Source organism: Euprymna scolopes, chromosome 9 (genome assembly GCF_053919585.1).
Source record: "Euprymna scolopes isolate OS-2025 chromosome 9, ASM5391958v1, whole genome shotgun sequence".
Taxonomy (NCBI): domain Eukaryota; kingdom Metazoa; phylum Mollusca; class Cephalopoda; order Sepiida; family Sepiolidae; genus Euprymna; species Euprymna scolopes.
Window position 1 is genome coordinate 97,084,728 of NC_136490.1, and position 19,565 is coordinate 97,104,292.

Below are 19,565 nucleotides of genomic sequence, written 5' to 3' on the forward strand. Positions count from 1 at the left end.
TGAGTTGAAAGCAAGGAAACAGTGAATGAAGCAGACAATTCTGATGAACAAATACAGTTGATTAAAAAATTTAGTTTTCCACGCCTTGAAACTATCTTTTTTTTATTGCATTTTCATTCCAAACAAGGCACAATGCCACTTTGATGTAGGGGGACTACTATCTAGGACATAAACTGCAGGGATACTATGTAGGGAGTTGAGCAGCAAGATGTTTGTTTACATTACACTTGAACTTCTGCATGTCATTACAGTCGGGGAAGCAGGAACCTAGAAAGTAATTCCAAAGTCTAGCAGTTCTGGGGAAGAAACTATTAAAGTAGAAGGTTTTCTAGTATCTGGGGATATCTATTGTGTAAGGGTGGGATTTTCCTGCTTGTCGGGTTTGTTGGGAGTATTTGCGTCGAGGGGGTACAAAGGCTTGTAGTTTGTTGGAACACCTACCATTAAAATACTTGTAAAACAGGCAAAAGGATGCAAATTTCGTTGATGGGACAGAGGTTGAAGCCTAGATGACAGTTCAGGACCTATAAGATTGGCGACTCTCTTTTGAACCCTGTCCAGAAGTGAGAAACTAGTAGTAGACCCACAAGCCTAAATGTGACAACACTATTCTATACATAGTCAAATGGTGACCTTGTAGAGGTACAGGATACTTTCAGGTATAAGTAATATTCTAACATGATAGAGAGAACCCACTTTCCTCGCAGCAGGCCTGGCAGTGTTTTTGATATATCTGCTTCAACTCATGTTTCCTGTGAACGTTAAACCAAGGAGTTTGAATAAAATATTTTAAGGTAATGTATCATTAGCCATAACTACTGGTGGTTGAGAAGGTTTCTTATTATCAAAGAAAACAAGCTTAGTCTTGGCAGCATTGAATGTGACAACACATTTTTGTCCCCATTCCACTCCATTAGCCAGGCCCGAATGCACTACTCTACATGAAGTCAGAAATTTAATTATATAATAAAAAGGCGCTTGGTTTCTTTGAAATAATATTTCTAACCAACTGTTCAATCATTTAATTTGCCTGTGATACTTATGCAGAGTTTAACCCTTTCATGTCTACAGTTGTACAGTTGTTTCCACAGCAATAAATAAAAAATCATCATAAATTTGAATTTGACCTATATATATATATATATATATATATATATATATATATATATATATATATATTAAGTAATGTGATTTACAATTTAAAAATTAAAAAAAAAATTTTTTAATTTAAAAATCAAATTTTAATTAAATTAAAAATCAGTTTCATAAGAAGGAACAACAACAAAGTCAATTATCTGTACGATCGTTTCGGAAATCCGTGCTTTTTATTTGTGGTATACATGAAGTTATGTAGAACAATTATATATAGTTTTTTTGGTAAGCACGGTCTCCTCATCAGCAAATTTAGGAGGATTTTTATTGAATTTAAAAGACACCATAAATAAACCTAGCATTAAAAGTAAGGCAGATGAATCTGAAAAATTGAAGTAAAAGGTTTGGATTTAAAATTTATAAGAAAATTAATATAGGTTAGAGATAGAAATGAGTAGAAAAAATATATATTTTTGAATTTACATAATAAATTTGATTTAAAAATATATAGAGATAGTTACCTTTTAGTTTTTCTTTTTTTGAAATCAGGAACTGTGTTTAAAGTAGTCATTTAGATGTTTGCTATAGGTTTTTATTTTATTGAATGATGAATTTTAAAAGGGCGACGCTCGTGCAGTAAATTGTTTCCGTTAGCGTATTTTGATTTAAAGACGCTACAGTTAATATATATAGAGAGAATATTTATTTTGCAAGTTTTTAAGGGGAGATAATTGTCATGTGTTATTGATTTTATTTATTATTTGTTTTACGGGTCTAAGGGAGGTAATTGGTCTAACTTTATTTAAAAAAAAAAAAAAATTGTAATCTATTTTTACTAATGAGTAATTTTTAATGATTTAAGGTGGTTTATATTTATTAAATTTAAACCAACGTTTATGATTACATGTCAGAAGCTCGTGTCTTCAATTTAATAGTTTGGTTGTACTTTTTATATCTTCATATTTTAAAATTTTTAGGGTTTCTTTTGTACATAGTGCACAAAATTTATCTCCTGGTTTATATGATTTGCAAGTCTCAATTAGTTGCCATTTTAAGTTGAAAGAAATATTGCTATTTTTTAGTTGCCAAATATAGTTGGATAGAGTAGTTTGGTTTGATAGAGAGTTATTTTTAAAAGAATGTTTGTGCGTTGAAATTCTATGTTTTATTAGGCCAGATGTGGAACCAAAATGAATAAACTACAAAATACAACTATACAAAATACATCGGACTGTAACTGTAGAAGAAAAAATAAATGTCCCCTACAAGGCTCATGTAAAATTAAAAATGTTATCTATAGCTGCACAGTATCAAAAACTCCAAATCTACAAGAACCTATTAACAGCCATAACACAACTACCAGATTAAATAATAACACCAACTTAAATCAATCTACCGATCAATTACTAATCAACCCACCACATAATAACCCAACAATAGACCTAACGGAAAATAATCACACTAATCAAGGGGTAATATATATTGGTTCCACATCTGGCCTAATAAAACATAGAATTTACAGTTTGTAGCAGTTATAAATAAAAAGTTATTTTCTCAAAGAGAGAAACGTCCTTGCTAGGTGATTTGGTTACACACTGACCACTCAGCTTGCAGAACGCATTGATTCCATTTTTGGAAATTACAGTCGGTCAACAAAGAGAACCCTGAAACCAACAAGGAAAGATTCTCCTTCCCCTTTCTCTTCTGTTTCAGTCTACTGAAAACTCCAGCATTGACAATCTCCATCCTAAGAAAACCGCTGGCAGATTTTAAACAGCCTGAAGAACATTCTATTTTTCTTTTCTCTTTTTTTCTTTTCTCCTATTTTTCTTTTCCAGCTATACCAAATGGTGTAAGTAGTATTATTGAATAAACCGTTCCGTTATTGTTATAAAAAAGCTTTTGTTTTTCTTTCATACAAGGGTTTTTGTTATGTATGACTAATATATCGAATTGCATCTCATTTCTATAAAATAAATGATTGAATCTTGCAATTTGTTTTACGTTCATCCGGTGGTTGTCTGTTTTCTTTTTTCTTTTTTTTTTACACAGGAATCACCACTTATCAAGGCCCAGAGGCCACTCCAGGATAAGGGTTAATGGGTATACATTAGTCAATGTGATTATAGCCTAGTAAACATAAGTAGTGGAAATTTTGTAAATTGGATTACTTAAGGGGACGGTTCATCAGTTTATGTTGGACTTGAAGACAGTCAGATTGTAGTCAGCAGGCAAACGGAATAGAGTTCCACAGGCATGCAGTTCTAAGAAAAAAAACTTTGTTCATGGAATCTACGTTTGGGTTTAGGCACAGATAAAGAGTGAGGGAAATTATTGATAGTGGTTTTGGCTAGACGAGTGTTTTTCATGAAAGTTTGGCGAGGGGGACCATAGATTGAAGCTCAAACGAGCACCTTCCATGAAAATAACGATAAAGCAGAAACAGGCTCGCAACCTCTCTTCTGTGGGAAAGAGGTTGCAGGGAAGAGAAAAGGGTCCCTCCCCCCCACTAGGCTACAAAATCTATTTTGAACTCTGTCAAGGCAGGATGAGCGGATTCCAGCAGCTCCTGCCCAGATGTGGCAACAGTACTCCATCGTTGGCCGTACCTCACTTTTATATAGGTAGAGAACTGCATCAGGAGTGAGATATCATGATATAAAAGTTAGATGCATTTTAGTGTTATGGTTTTATTGTACTGATTCTTTTGAAATTTGGGAAACAGATTCAACCCATAACTTATTTGTACTTGAAGCAGGATATCATTCTGGTCAGATAAAGTGGGCTTCCTCTTGAGCACAAACTGCATCTCGAACCATTGCAGTCCAGTTTCATCGATTTTGAGGCAGATAGCAGGATATAACTAACCATTCCCGATTCCATTGCCAGAGAAAAACTACTTGCGGACCCAATAGTACCTCCAGGTTGTTCTTAATTGTCGTCGCCCAGGTCGTTAGCTGCCAACTGACACATTTCTGCTAGGCAAGCAGAGGGGAGGGGGACAATGGATAAAATAAATTCATACCAAAAATATTTTTAGAAATGAAAATATATGTAGTCGTTTGCATTATTAAAAAAATGTGCGTAAAGGATTTTGTATTTTCAAATTAATAAAATCTTTTAAAAATTCAAAAGGATGGCGTCACTTTATTTAAAAATAATTAAGGTAAATAAGTCAAATTGTAAATTGAATTTTTACATCAACAACAAAGCAAAAAATCATAACCTTATCTTACGAATTGGAAAAAGTTTCAAGGAGGAAGATGAGTAAAATTTAACCTGGTCATGAATGAAATAAAAGGGTAAACTAAACTATTAATCCTTGGTAGGGTAAAGGAGAAGGATGATTTTGAAATTGCAACAATCTTCCACTTTACTCAGCACGCTAACTGAGTTATTATCCTATATCTCTATAAAAACACCATTCACATATGCCTTGAGTATTGTACTTACATCCGGGCTGGTTAACCAACTGCTGGTCTCTCCCACTTAAACAGGGTTCGAAAAAAAGTCTTTAAAATTGATCTAATAGGTCCAACACTGTCTACCAAGCTTCAGCCCCTGTCCATCGTTGTAAACATGCATTCCTGTGCTTGCGTTACAAGTACTTCAATAGAATGTTCTCTGATGAACTTGCTGCACTAGAAACCCCTCAATCTAAATACTTCTGACTAAGCCGACAATCAGCAAAATCACACCCTTTCACTTTAGATGTCATAAAGCTTTATTCTCTAATAATAATAATAATAATAATAATAAGTTCTTTCCTCAAACATCTAGCCTTTGAGATTCCCTCCGTGTTACTCTGACTGTACCAACATGCATAAAAACTATTATGTGAACAAATGTCTCGCTGTTCAATTCCCGACATAGGATGCCCCTAAAAATATTGACATTAATTCACAGTAGTTCTCTATATCTTAGGGGCATTGTGCCTTGTTTTATGTGAATTAAAGTAAAAAAAAAATGAAATACGCAGTTGTGAATTATGCAATCCATGCTTCAATATACGCTCTACATCACGCAGGCACCTTTTCAGAGAATATGTTTTGATTCTTGAGAGAGAAGAGGGATAGTAGCATACCGTTTATTTTCGTGTGCAGCATATTTACTCCCATCGATTGTTACCTTGTGCTTTTGCCATAATGTTTGTCACCATGACTGAAATCTGCATAACATTATTTACATTGCAAAAGGTATAAATCCCTATATCTTGCATCCTCCAACTAAATCGTAGGATAAACTAGACTATCAAGTCTTGATGGTGCAAATATTTTTGTAGAAAGAAAACGCAGAAATAGTACCAGTTTTTCTCTGTTTACTCGGTCATTGTTACTAACCATCCAAGGCTTTTCTTTGTCATTGCTCAGGAGAGGTGTCGTTAGGGATTATGCAACTCTTGCTTCACTATAGATTTCCCATGCAGGAATATTTACAAGTTTTATCCATTGTCTGTCAAAATGGAAAAGAGGTCTTACAATAAAATCTGAGATCAATACATTATTGCTTCATGCAGCAATTCAATTTCTATCATTTTAATCTCCATATATGATATTTTGATTCCAGAAATTCCCCTCTGGACCAAAGTACCGTAGGTTTGCAACAACAGATGCATATAAATTTATTGTTTAGACTATTGGCCACTATCTTATGTAATGTTAGAACGACATTTGAGACACGTTTAGTCGTTATAATAAAATCCTACATTTCATCATAGGAGCAACATCATCACAATCGCAACCATCAAGTTATATCGAATTGATAAATACAAATTTTAGGGGCTTTTTTCGTAATGTTCCTGTAAAAATTAAATAATTTTTTTGAAATTGTTATAATTTTAATGCTTGATTTTCATAAAAAAGCAAAAATAAATTCATTCATTTTTGTTCTTTTACTACTGAGAACCATGACTTTAGTAAAGGTATTTTTTTGTTTAAATACATTTTCACTAAAGATTTAAATAAAAAATAATTGGTTCAATATATTCCGTGATCATTATTTGATAAATACTGAAAATTTCATTAAAATTGGTTAATTTCCTGATTTTTGGTGAATTTTTAAGCAAAGGAAGGGGTCAAAATGTTTATACATTTTGAGCATCAGCATTCATTTTGCACGTACCTACAAGAAATGAACTGTTTAGAAAAACATAATACACATGGCTCAGTTTCAGTATTAATTAAGATATAATATTATGCATATTTTACGCCCGGCCAACGCCAAGTGGCCTGCTAGTATATTATATTATATATATATATATATATATATATATATATATATATATATATATATATATATATATATATATTATTTGTTTTTGTTTTTGCGATACGTTTGGAAATTGGTTAAAGGGAAAATTATTCCCAACTCGCATGTAGGTAAAAATGCACTTTCGTAAATAATTGAATTCATTCAAGACGTATCGTAAAACCAAAACAAATAACATCTACGTAAATTCGCGATATATCCGAACAGTCATGCGAGGTGGACGAATGGTAAGGGTTTCTTACCATGGGGTCCCGATTTCGAATCTCCCTAGATTCAGCCACTCTGATGAGTCGTAGACGACAAAACACGTGTCAGTGGATAATTATATTTTAAAAACAATATATATATATAACTTACTTTTATTGGTTATTTTCTCTGCGGTTATTTCACTGCCATGAACCCATGCATGCAATAAAGTTTATCAAAAGTTCGTAAGAAAATCCAAGGGAAGTAAAAAGTATAACATAAATGATGAGTTGTATCCCCTGTATTTGAATTTCGTCTGATTTTCCCGATTCATCATCGTTTTAAGGGGTTTACCGTTTATGTCTGTTTTTTTTTTTTGTTTTTTTTTTAACTGAAATGGCTGACGTACGGATACGGCCTGCAAACTGAGTTTTAATCGAGTTTTTGAGGTAATGTTTATATCACATTTTTTTTTTACCTCGAGAAAATGTACCTGTACAACTACATCTAAAATAAAAAAATAAAATATTCTCCCTTTTGCATCTTTCTTTTTGTGTTCGATTAGAAAAAAAATGTCAACGACTGTTGTTTTTATTTGTTATTTTTGCTAAATCTGTTTTCATTGGCGCTGTTTTCTCTTTAACATAATTTCGGAGAAAAATCCATTATTGCAGTACCTTAATTATAGGTAGGGAACACACACACACACACACACACACACACACACACACACACACACACATCATATTTAGGGGTGCCATTTTTTTTTTTTTTTTTTGTTATTGATAAAAGGTTATCCGGACACTTACGAGTTTTATTCAAGAATCGAAACTAGTATTTCTGATTTTATTACATCCAACATCACAAGTAGTAGAATTATAATTTTTATCACCTACACCTGATATCCAGAGGATTTTTTCATGCAAAATTTAGCGCCGTTCTAACCAATACTTTTAAGAGTAGTGTTTATTATTAGTAATATTAGTAGTAAGATATTAAAATCATTATGTATACTTAGCATTAATTGTTTCATGCCAAATTTGATGCAATTATATGTAAGTTGTTGTTTTTAGCATTAGTAGTAGTAGTAGTAGTAGTACAATGAAGACAGTAGTATTAACATTGAGATATTAGAAAGATTTTGCAAAAGCACAAACCAAATTTTAAACTTATTTTTGCAAAGGATTAAAACATAAAATCTGTAGTTCAGCAACTTTAAAAGTCGTTTGGAGCTTATAAGAGAACTAGCATGGGTGTCCAGTATTGCACGGGAATTTGTAATTGAGCAAAAAAAAAAAAAAATTAAAAAAAAAAAAGTTGTAGTAGGCAGGCAGGCTCGAATCCGTGACATGAAGGCGGAAAAGTGGAGGTGTGTGTTAATTGAGCAAAAAAAAAAAAAAAAAAGGAAAATTGCTAGCACAAAAAAAAAAGAAAAAAAAAAAAGGAAAATTGCTAGCACAAAAAAAAGAAAAAAAAAAGAAGGAAAATTGCTAGCACAAAAAAAAGAAAAAAATAAAGGAAAATTGCTAGCACAAAAAAAAGAAAAAAAAAAAGGAAAATTGCTAGCACAAAAAAAAAAGAAAAAAAAAAAAGGAAAATTGCTAGCACAAAAAAAAAAGAAAAAAAAAAAAGGAAAATTGCTAGCACAAAAAAAAAGAAAAAAAAAAAGGAAAATTGCTAGCACAAAAAAAAAAGAAAAAAAAAGGAAAATTGCTAGCACAAAAAAAAAGAAAAAAAAAAGGAAAATTGCTAGCACAAAAAAAAAAGAAAAAAAAAAGGAAAATTGCTAGCACAAAAAAAAAGAAAAAAAAAAGGAAAATTGCTAGCACAAAAAAAAGAAAAAAAAAAAGGAAAATTGCTAGCACAAAAAAAAAAGAAAAAAAAAAAAGGAAAATTGCTAGCACAAAAAAAAAAGAAAAAAAAAAAAGGAAAATTGCTAGCACAAAAAAAAAGAAAAAAAAAAAGGAAAATTGCTAGCACAAAAAAAAAAGAAAAAAAAAGGAAAATTGCTAGCACAAAAAAAAAGAAAAAAAGAAGGAAAATTGCTAGCACAAAAAAAAAAGAAAAAAAAAAAGGAAAATTGCTAGCACAAAAAAAAAGAAAAAAAAAAGGAAAATTGCTAGCACAAAAAAAAAAAAAGGAAAATTGCTAGCACAAAGAAAAAGAAAAAAAAAAAAGGAAAATTGCTAGCACAAAAAAAAAGAAAAAAAAAGGAAAATTGCTAGCACAAAAAAAAAGAAAAAAAAAAGGAAAATTGCTAGCACAAAAAAAAAAAATTGGTAGTAGGCACGAACCTGTACTATGAAGGAGGAAAAGAAAGTGGAAAAAAAAAAAAAAGCGTGATGCATTAGCTGTTGCGTCTATCGCCAAACCGGAAGTGAAGTAGGTTAAAATTAAGGCTAGACAATTGAAGGGTCGTACTTCAAAATGATACCGATCTCGCGAAAATCTGCTGCCTCTGTCGAAAGTTTTTGCGGGACATGCAAACATATACACATTCATACATTTAAACAGACAGGTAAGATTTTTAGTATAGATAACAGAACACATACAAACATGCACAACAAAACTACCTGAGATTTATATTTGCAAATATTCTAATTCTAGTTTTAAGAGAGTTTAGGAATGTCTTTTTTGTTTTTATGCTTGGAAGCAAGGACTGTTGAAGTAATTTGTTGAATACTAGCTCGGATTCAGTATTACAAAATTAAATGATATCTGAAATAGTTTCAAGGTATAATCAGAAGTGAGAAAACTAGGTTCCTGATCTGCCCAGCAACAGTAAAGATGAGAGACTGATTTTAATTTTCTTTTTTGTTTCTTTTTGCACTTCTATGCTGTTGTCGAATACCAGTTGTTTTTGTCGACATAAAAAAGAAGTTGCCATGCAACCCGATTCATGTCAACTAAAAGAAAAATAACTTTTTATAACCATTAAAAATATACATGCAGCTTCTAAATCGAATCCACATTGTGGATAATTACTAGGGATAGAACAACAGAATATTCTTATTCTTTTGATTCTTGAATATATATTTTTTTTCTTTGTTCTTTATGTGATTCATCTTCATATCCTTTGGAAACAAGTTAATTTTGACGATTTTTTTTTTTTTTGCATCTGCACAACTCTGGAACAAGCCTGTCTGTACTGAGCTTTCTTACCTCACATTGAGAAATAAAATAAGATTCTTGTCCAGAATTCTCCCTATATTACACACACACACACAAAAAAAACTTGTATGAAGTATGTACCTGTGAAAAAATGAAAATATCATATTCCAAAAATCACATAAATTGATCAAGAAGTTTTATTTTTATAAAGAAAACCAAATTTTACACGATTTATGGTAATTTGTAGGCATTGATTGCAACATAAATTTTGCAAGTTTGAATAGTTGAGTTATCTCCTTTTGCTTCTTGAGACTTTTTTTTTCAAAATGACAGGCAAGGCAGTCGCTCCTTAGTTACTCATAAAATTTGATTTTTTAATTTAAAAATAAAACCACTAGATTGATTTATGTGATTTTTGGAATATATTTTCGTTTTGAGATGGGTACAGAGATCATACAGATTTTTCTTTATTTTTGACTTTCTAATTTAGGGAGAACTAACTAGAATCTAGAAAATAATTGATGAATTATGATTATGAAAAGAAAAAAATCTCTTAATGAACATTTAGAGAAAGAGTGATATTTTTCAGCATGACCATCTAATTTACATGTATGTCTGTACATACCACAAACATCTATGTAAATTACATGAAAAAAAGAGTGTCTGTATTTCTATATCAGATTAATAAAGAATAACATTTCTGTTTTGAATTTTTTAGATAAGAATTAATAATTTGTATTATTCGGATTACTGTGTTCATCTTAACTTTTATTCTCACAACATTTCGGCGAATGTAACCTTCGATCTTCTTCAGGTGTAATGCTTCAAATTTTTGAGATGAAGATTAAAATTTTCCCCACTCTTCATCTGTGCCTAAATCATGAACAAAGCTTCTTTCTTAGAACTGCACGCCTGTGGAACTCTGTTCCGTCTGCCTGCTTCCCACCTGACTACAACCTGGATGTCTTCAAATCCAACGTAAACAAATTCCTGATGAACCGCCCCCTTAAGTAGACACTTTTATTAAATCCCCACACTAACGTACTGTACATGCAATAACCCTTATCCCTGAGTGGCTTCCGGGCCTTGATAAGTGGTGATCACCTTGTGAAAAAAAGATTTTCACAATGTTTTTGTCCATGTAACTTCCGGCCTTCTTTAGGTGTCTTGTCGAACTCGAGAATGTTTCTGTCACATTGGGGAATTTAGATGGAATTTCAAACGGAACCCTTTATTTACTTCATGGGTGTAGCATGCTCTTGTTCTGTCAGCCATGACTGGATACAGGTCCTAAGTAATTTGCAATTGTATTGAACGCTCAACCTTCAGGAGAATATCACTTTTACAATTGATTTTTCCAAGTATTCTAACCACTGTGCCACGGGTCCGTGAAGGCTGATGGTTCAATTCTTTGTGTGAATGATAAAAAGGTAAAATATGCCACAATAATAATACTAAGTAAAACCTCCTAGCCTACCCTACCGAGTGCAAATAACCTCAGGCATTTTATTATAGCCGAGATGAGAGATAAGTTGAATATTTTTTCTGAAATTTTATAGGTATTGCTACAAATCGTCTTGTTAATACCACATTAAAAGCACTCCTGTAAATAGGTAAGGGGAACCGATTGTCAAATTTTTATATAAGAAGGGAGCAGAGTAGCCAACTTATATTAAGTAGATATAAATATGTCCCTTTTTTTTTGTATGTGTGTGTATCTGTCTTATATGATATTGTATCTGTCTTATATGATATTGTATCTGTCTTATATGATATTGTCTCGTTATGTACGTGTGATAGTGCACCTGCTTTCATGAAGATGAGATAAACACTATACCTGTGAGAGGACCACAGCTAAACTAAGCCTGGGCCAGGTGTTGCCACATATACCGAAATATGAATTATGATACATAATAATGAAACAAGCCGTGGGACTCAGAAGAAAGATCTGAGTGCCATGATCGGCAGATGCTCTCTTGTTGGCCAACATGAGGGACCTGGTTGGAATCCTGTGGATGTTGGCTCCTCTTATAATTCCAGGAACAAGACCACAGACGAAAAACAGGAAAGTAACCTTAATTTCAGGCACATCTCCAATGCAGCTGAAACACAAGAAAACAATGAACAGAACACCAAAGCGAAAAGACAGAGAAAGAAATTGATTAGAAAAGAAAACTGAATAGTCATGAAATGTTACTACAAGAGCAAATCAAAAGAATGAAAGAAATATGGGACATGTCGACTAACTCCCTGGCAACTGAACAAAGAATTGTAGACCAAGCCAGACAGATTCTTAAAAGAGGCTGATTCTCCAAACTCGAACAGTTTAATATATGCAAGGGTAAAATTAGTAAGCATGAAACTGAAAACCAGAAACAAAAACTGACCAAAGCAAAGGATCTACCAAACCTGAACAGGAAATAAGACTGGAAACCCAGAAGCTAAAACTATAATAGAATGAAGAACAGAAAATTGTGGAAGAAGGGAAATAAAATGCACAAAGAAAAACTCAATAAGAAACATGAAAAGATAAAACAAAAGAAGGAAGACTGAGTAGATACAAGTCTGAACAGAACAAACCAATGAAAGGCAGTTTTACCAAAACGTGAACGGAGGAATAACAAGAACAAAGCAACCAGACCTAACAGAAACCAAAGAATTCTAGAACCAAATATGGGGACAGCCACAAAACCACAATAAACATGCTAAATGGCTGAAGGACATGGAAAATGAACTCCAGAAAATTAAAGATGGAAAAGAAAAAAATTAATGAAGAATCACTCAAGACAACCCCGAGGAAAATGGCAAATTGGAAAGCACCAGATCATAAGATACATGCATATTGGTTCCAAAAATTCATGATACTCCATGATAGACTGGTGCAAACCTGAAAAGATGTATCTATAAAACAGAAGTACCAGAATGGATGACTAAAGAAAGAATTACATTAATACAAAAAGACGCCCCCCCCCGCCCCCAAAAAAAGGCACAACCCCAAGCAATTACAGACCGATAACCTGCTTACCGACTATGTACAAAATTTTTACTACACAACTGAGTGAACAGATCTACTACTTCCTTAACACTCATGGGCTACTTCCCAAGGAATAGAAGGGCTGCTGTAAAGAAAAAAGAGGGACACCCAACTTATACATGGATCCAAAAAATCTTGAGAGATAAAAAAAAAAAAAACAGGAAAAAGAACATAGCAATACTATGGATCGATTACAAAAGGATTCCACAAGCATGGATAATTGAATGCCTAAGAATGCACAAGATATCTAACAAGATTAACAATATTATTAAGAAAGCAATGGAAGACTAGAAATGACAGAGGACAGCACTTGACTGATATAAGAATACAGAGAGGCATCTTCTAAGGAGACTCACTATCACCACTACTGTTTATCATAGCTCTGATGCCACTGAACTACATACTGAGGAAATGTAATGTCCGATACGAATTTACAGACATAGAACAAAGAATAAACCACCTCATGTATATGAAGGGCCTGAAGCTGTTTGCTAAAATTAAAACGGAACTGGAACAATTGATAAACACAACCAGAATATTCAGCCAGGACATTGGAATGGAATTTAGAATGGAAAAATGTGAGTTACTGGAAATGAAAAAAGGAAACTAGAGACATCATAAGGTATAAAACTCCCCCCAAAAAGAGAAGATGAGAACGCTCAGCGAAAATGACACAAACATCTAGGGGTACTGGAAGCACACAGAAATGAAAGCTAAGATAGGAAAAAGTACCTGAGAATAACGAGGAAACTATTAGAAACAAAGCTATACAGTAGAAATTTAATTAAGGGAATAAACACACGGGCAGTATCGCTAATAAGGTACTCTAGACCATTCATAAGATGGACTAAAGAAGAACTTAAACACCTTGATCAGAGGATGAGGAAATTAATGACAACGCACAATGCATTACACCTAAAACATGATACTGACTGACTCTACATGAAAAGAAGCGAAGGAGGAAGGAGACTTATAAATGTAGAAGACTGTATAGAAGACACACAAAAAGGACACATAAACAGAGAAACAGAATCCTTACTGACAGCTGCACAAAACAACACAATTAAAACTAACTACATTAAAGCTAAAATAGATAAAACACAAGAAAATAATAACCGTAGACTCTGTGGGCAGAGAGACAAAATTGTAAACCACATAATAAGTGAATGCAGCAAATTAGCCCAAAAGGAATATAAGGGCAGACATTACTACATGGGGAAGGCAGTACACTGGGAACTCTGCAGATGATTACACCATGAACATGCTGATAAATGGTTCAAACAAAAACCAGAGATAGTGCAGGAAAATGAAAACCACAAAATCTTTTGGGACATGGAGGTACAAACAGATAAACCTATCCAAACAAAAATATCAGATGTCATAATAATTAACAAAAAGACAAGAAACTGCTAAATTGTAGATTTTGCAGTCTCAGCAGACCACAGAGTTAAGATCAAAGAGAGAGAAAAACAAAACAAATATGGAACTCGCCAGAGAACTTGAAGGAATATGGAACCTGAAGAAAATCAATAAAATACCAATTATTGTAGGAGCACTAGGAACAGTTCAAAAAAACTTGGGGGAAAAAAAACTAAGAGAAATTGGAATCGATTGGAAGACTGGGATTATGCAACAACTGGTATTGCTGAAAACAGCTGAAATCTTAAGAAAAACCCTTGAGTGCAGAAACTAATCCATAGGTGACAAATTCTAACTCGGCATATAGAAACTGCAACAGAAATGAAACAAAATGGTGCAACCAAGAGAACTAGTACACCAAAAGTGAAAGTGCATATTCTCTCTTTCCCCTTCACCCTCCAGAAAAACTGGTATCAGCCCAACTGGCACTGCACTAAATAGTTGAAGGGTCAAGGAGGATGGAAAAACCGAGGAGAGAAAGCACTAACCAGACCTCCACTGGATGGGTACAAAGAAGACTGGGACATTGGGGAGGCTTATTGCCATTCAAATTCCAGTAAGGGCCAATGGCTTCTACCAACAAGAAACCAATGGTAAATGGTTGTTGTGATAACGCAAAATTATTTGCAAATGGTATTGAAAGAGGTGGAGAGTACTGGAAATCTGGGGAGATTTGCTACTCAGACGCCAGGGAATACCACAAGTTGTTATGAAAAAGAATTCTTTGATGATGGCATGTATGAAAACCCCTAGTGAGTGAATAATATGATGATGATGATAATAATAATAATAATAGATTGTAAAAATGACATGGAACAAAATGGATCCATTGTTTCAACTTCAAATACATCTTTTGCATTTTGATATTTTGACTGACAGTTGTTGAACCAAAATTGTTAAAATAAAATACATTTATTTCAGTTTGTTTAAGATAAATTGTTTTGTAATCTATTTCCATTTGAAAATGAAAATAAGCAAAATATACATTCGGGGAGGCTTAAAAGATAATAAAAATGGTATTACCAAGGTAAACAAAACTTTTGGACCACCTAAATAGCTTTGCCATTCAAATATACTTTCTCCACGTCTGAGCTATTACCTGTGTTTAACATTTCTTACACATAAACTTATCAAACTACATGTAATTCCACAGCACTTCTTGTGTACCACATGCTTATGCGTATCACAAAAGAATGGAGCTGCACCAGATTTCTTTTTCAAAATGAGCAAGAGACCTTTCCAATAGTATAACAACTGAGCTTCACTTTGGTCTCAGTAACATTCACTCTCAGACCGCTACTTTCCATAGCATTCTTACAAGTTCTTAACTAAACAAGTAAGTCTTCCATTGTGTGACAGGATCATACTAAATCATCAGCAGACAACATCTCTTCCAGACAACCTGAACAATACTTTTAAGACAATTGAAAAGTAATGGACTCAGTACAGAACCCTGCTGTATTCAAACTTTAACAGTAAAACTATCACTAAATGTGCTGTTAATTTTAACATGACCTTGAGCATTTCTGAACGTTGCTTGAACAACCTAGATGGTTTCATATTAATAGTTTACATGACTTAATTTTTCTTTGTGAAATGAATGTTATTAACTATATAACTCATGTCATTCATAATTACTTGTTAATTTCTATTGCTACAGTTACTACACTCTCATCATTGTTAGTAGAAGAAATCTGAATGTAAAAAAAACATAATTGTTTATTAGTGATTATGTTAATCTGTAAATAAAAACAAATTCAAATAAAAACGATAAATTAAGTATGCAAACTGAATTCCTGATGCATTTAGTTAAATTTCATTGTTCAAAAAGTTAAAGAAAAAATATTTAATCTTATCAAAACGATTATTATTTAAGGAGTCAAATACCAAAGGACTTTTCAAAAAGGGTCTTTAATGAAATAATCAAAACAAAATCATAACATCAAAAAATATAGATTAATTTTGCACAACCATGGAATCTCATTTGTATTATAAATTTCTTTTGCATTCTTCTCCTTGTTTTCAATGAATTATGACACAGTCATTACAACCATCTTTATTGTTAAATCGTTAAGACAAAAACGTACAAATATAAAATGTGGAATAATATCAACTTTTAATTAAAAAAAGTCTAAAATTTTTGATTTCCATATCAATATTTTGAAATGTTATATATCTGATAGCGAGCATCCTCTCTCTCTCTCCATATATATATGTATATGTGTTCATTAAAAAAGAATTTATAACCTCAATATTGTGTTTCTAAAGTGAAAATACAATTCATTTTCCATTTTATTTAGATTTAAACACTTTAAATTTATAGTAATTGATATCTCAGTATTTTAAAATCTACTTTAAACACATATATTCATAACTCTGCCTTTGGCTTTATGGCAATGACATGTTAAGAGATACAGGAAAGATTTTCTTTAATTACTATAGTTTTTCCTAGTGGCCTCCTCACTTATTCTCAAATTACACGCATACAAAGACAAATTTTATTATATCAAGAATGCAGTTAGATACAAAATGCATTTTATTACAGTGATGGATTTATGCACATTATAAAACTAAACATAACTCACAAATAGTAACAACAAAAAAAAAAACAAGTCTCTGAACCTGCAGACCTTTGCTGTTTAATCTGATTGGCAGATCCCTCTAAATCACATCAAAGTGATACAAACAACATTTAATTCTGACTTTGAAACATAAAATGAAATAAATTGTTTGAGTATGACTTTATTTTAATCATTATAAAGAATAAACAGGTTCTCTTGAGTTAATTAAATTGTTATAAATTTTATAAGTTAACAATCAGAACACCACCAATTACTTCTTTTCCCCTCACTCTCTGAAACACCAATTAAAAATAACATAGTGAGTACATTATGCTCTTTCTTTTGGAAGACAATTTCACTGAAAATTGTAGAAACCAATTTAGTAATTTATAAAAAACGACTGAGCCTAGAAAATTAAAAAACAAAACAATCTTGTACAGTGATATCCTCACACACTTTTCTAAGTGTGTATATATTTTAGCAACAAGTCTTCATTTAAATATTTTGAATTAAAGACTACCAATGTCATTTATTTATTATTATTATTATTATCACTACAGTATACTGCTACCACCAAATAATCTTTTAGTGTGCAACCTACTAATAAATCTACTCTCACTCACTCTAAAAATATCCACACACTGCATTCAGGCTTTCTTTTCTTCCATCACTACTTCCAATTTTTTTTCTCGACAATTTGACAGAAATGAAACAAAATATTGAAATCATGTTTCAATAAAATTCTTTTTATTCATTTTGAAAGAAAATATTGAAACAAAATTAGCATGACTCTGTTTAAGTCTTTTCATTTTATATAGTCTTTTTTTTTTGGCTTATTATCCTTATTTCTGATTATAGTCATATACATTCTATCGCATGCATATCCATTAAACATTATACAAGAGCATATGTTATTATGATTATCCTAATGTCTGATTTTCTCTCACCGGACAGACAGTTTCATAGTGTATTACAAAACATAGACTCAAAAATTGGTTACATTTAGTATCTTTAGTTCTGCGAGTTTCCATGAAACAGAAGGTATCAATGGAAGATCACACTAAGGTATAGTGTCATTGAAATAACATCTATATATATAATGCCTATAGCATATATATAAATTACATATATGATGTATAATATATATAATGTATATTATATTATATATATATATATATATATATATATATATATATAAGAAGTGAACCATCGCGTAAATTCAATCAACTAAAAAATGGAAAACGGGGTGAGGAAAAGAAAAAAAAATATATATATAATGGGGCAAGTTATATGTACAATTCAATAAAATAAATAAGTCGATTAAAAACGATCGTTAAAATATACCCAAAGCGCTTTTCGTTCAGACTTAACCTCCTCTCCGCTCTTATTCCATACCACTACCAAATATTCTAAAAAAAATAATAATTTTCAGACTTATGACCCTTGAAAATGTTAGTCTGAACGAAAAGCGCTTTGGGTATATTTTAACGATCGTTTTTAATCGACTCCATTATATATATATTTTTTTCTTTTCCTCACCCCGTTTTCCATTTTTTAGTTGATTGAATTTACGCGATGGTTCACTTCTTTATAATTATTCTAAAATTTTGCCAATCAAATAAAGATATATATATATATATATACATATATAGATAGATATATATTATATAAATATATAATGTATAATATTTTTATGCACAAAATTTCATTAATGCAATCATGACAGAAAGGACCCTTTTGATGTTCATGATTAAAAATCGGAAAATAGAAAAAAAAAAAACAAAAAAAAAAATTGGTGAGGCCAGCTGACCTGTTTCACCCTCACTTTTCATAAGCTGAATTGAGAGATTTCTTTTTTTTATTAGTAAAATCGAGTGAAATGGGGGAACGATATGTTTAAAATAAACTAAGAAATGACATGTTTAAAAAATAGCGATATAATGTATTTGAAAAAGAAAACAAAAAAAACAAACTGGGATACACTATATATCTAAAATACTGATATATGTGATATCACTCATTTGATTGGCAAACTTCTCACTTACTGATCCCAACCACGGTAAATAAATATAAATCGGACATTTAATTGAAGTTTGCTAACTAAATCAGCTCAGCAGTGGAAAGACGCTATTTTGCTTCAAATGTATGTGTTGTGTTCTTTACGAAACTATCAATGGTATCCTGTCGCAAAGACATTCCCCCGCCCCCATCATAATAATAATGAAATTTATAAATTTAAATGTAGTTGCAGTACTGATAACGTGGGTTGGACGTCGTTAAGACTTGATAGTGGAGTCCAACAGCACATACCTAGCAAAATCAAGAATGGGACTTACCTATCAATAGACATTTTTATTAACACATGCCAGTCTTCTGTAGCTGAATATTTGTTTAAAACCCTGGCATGTGCCACAAACTTTAGCACTGACTCATTCACTATTCTGAGTCATGCTCATTTGACCTATCACCTGAAGATCTTGGAGACTATTCACAGACACTTGAAGAAGCCTTCTTCCTGCAAGCAGAGGGGATATCTATTAGGTTTTAATATGATCAGTCTCTAGGCGATATCATACGTATCAGTATTTAAGGCATATAGTGTATCCCATATTTTTTTCAATTTTTTGTTTTCTAATACACTATATCACTATTTTTTTAAACATATCATTTCTCATTTCATTTTAAACGTATTGTCTTCCATTTAACTCAATTTTATTAATAAAAAATAAATCCCTTGATCCAGCATATGAAAAATGAGGGTGAAACCGGTCAGCTGGCCTCCCTCATTAATTTTTTTTTTATTTCCATTTTCTCATTTTTAATCATAAACATCAAAATGTGTCTTCCTGTCATGACTGCAATAATGTATAATAATATATATATATATACACACA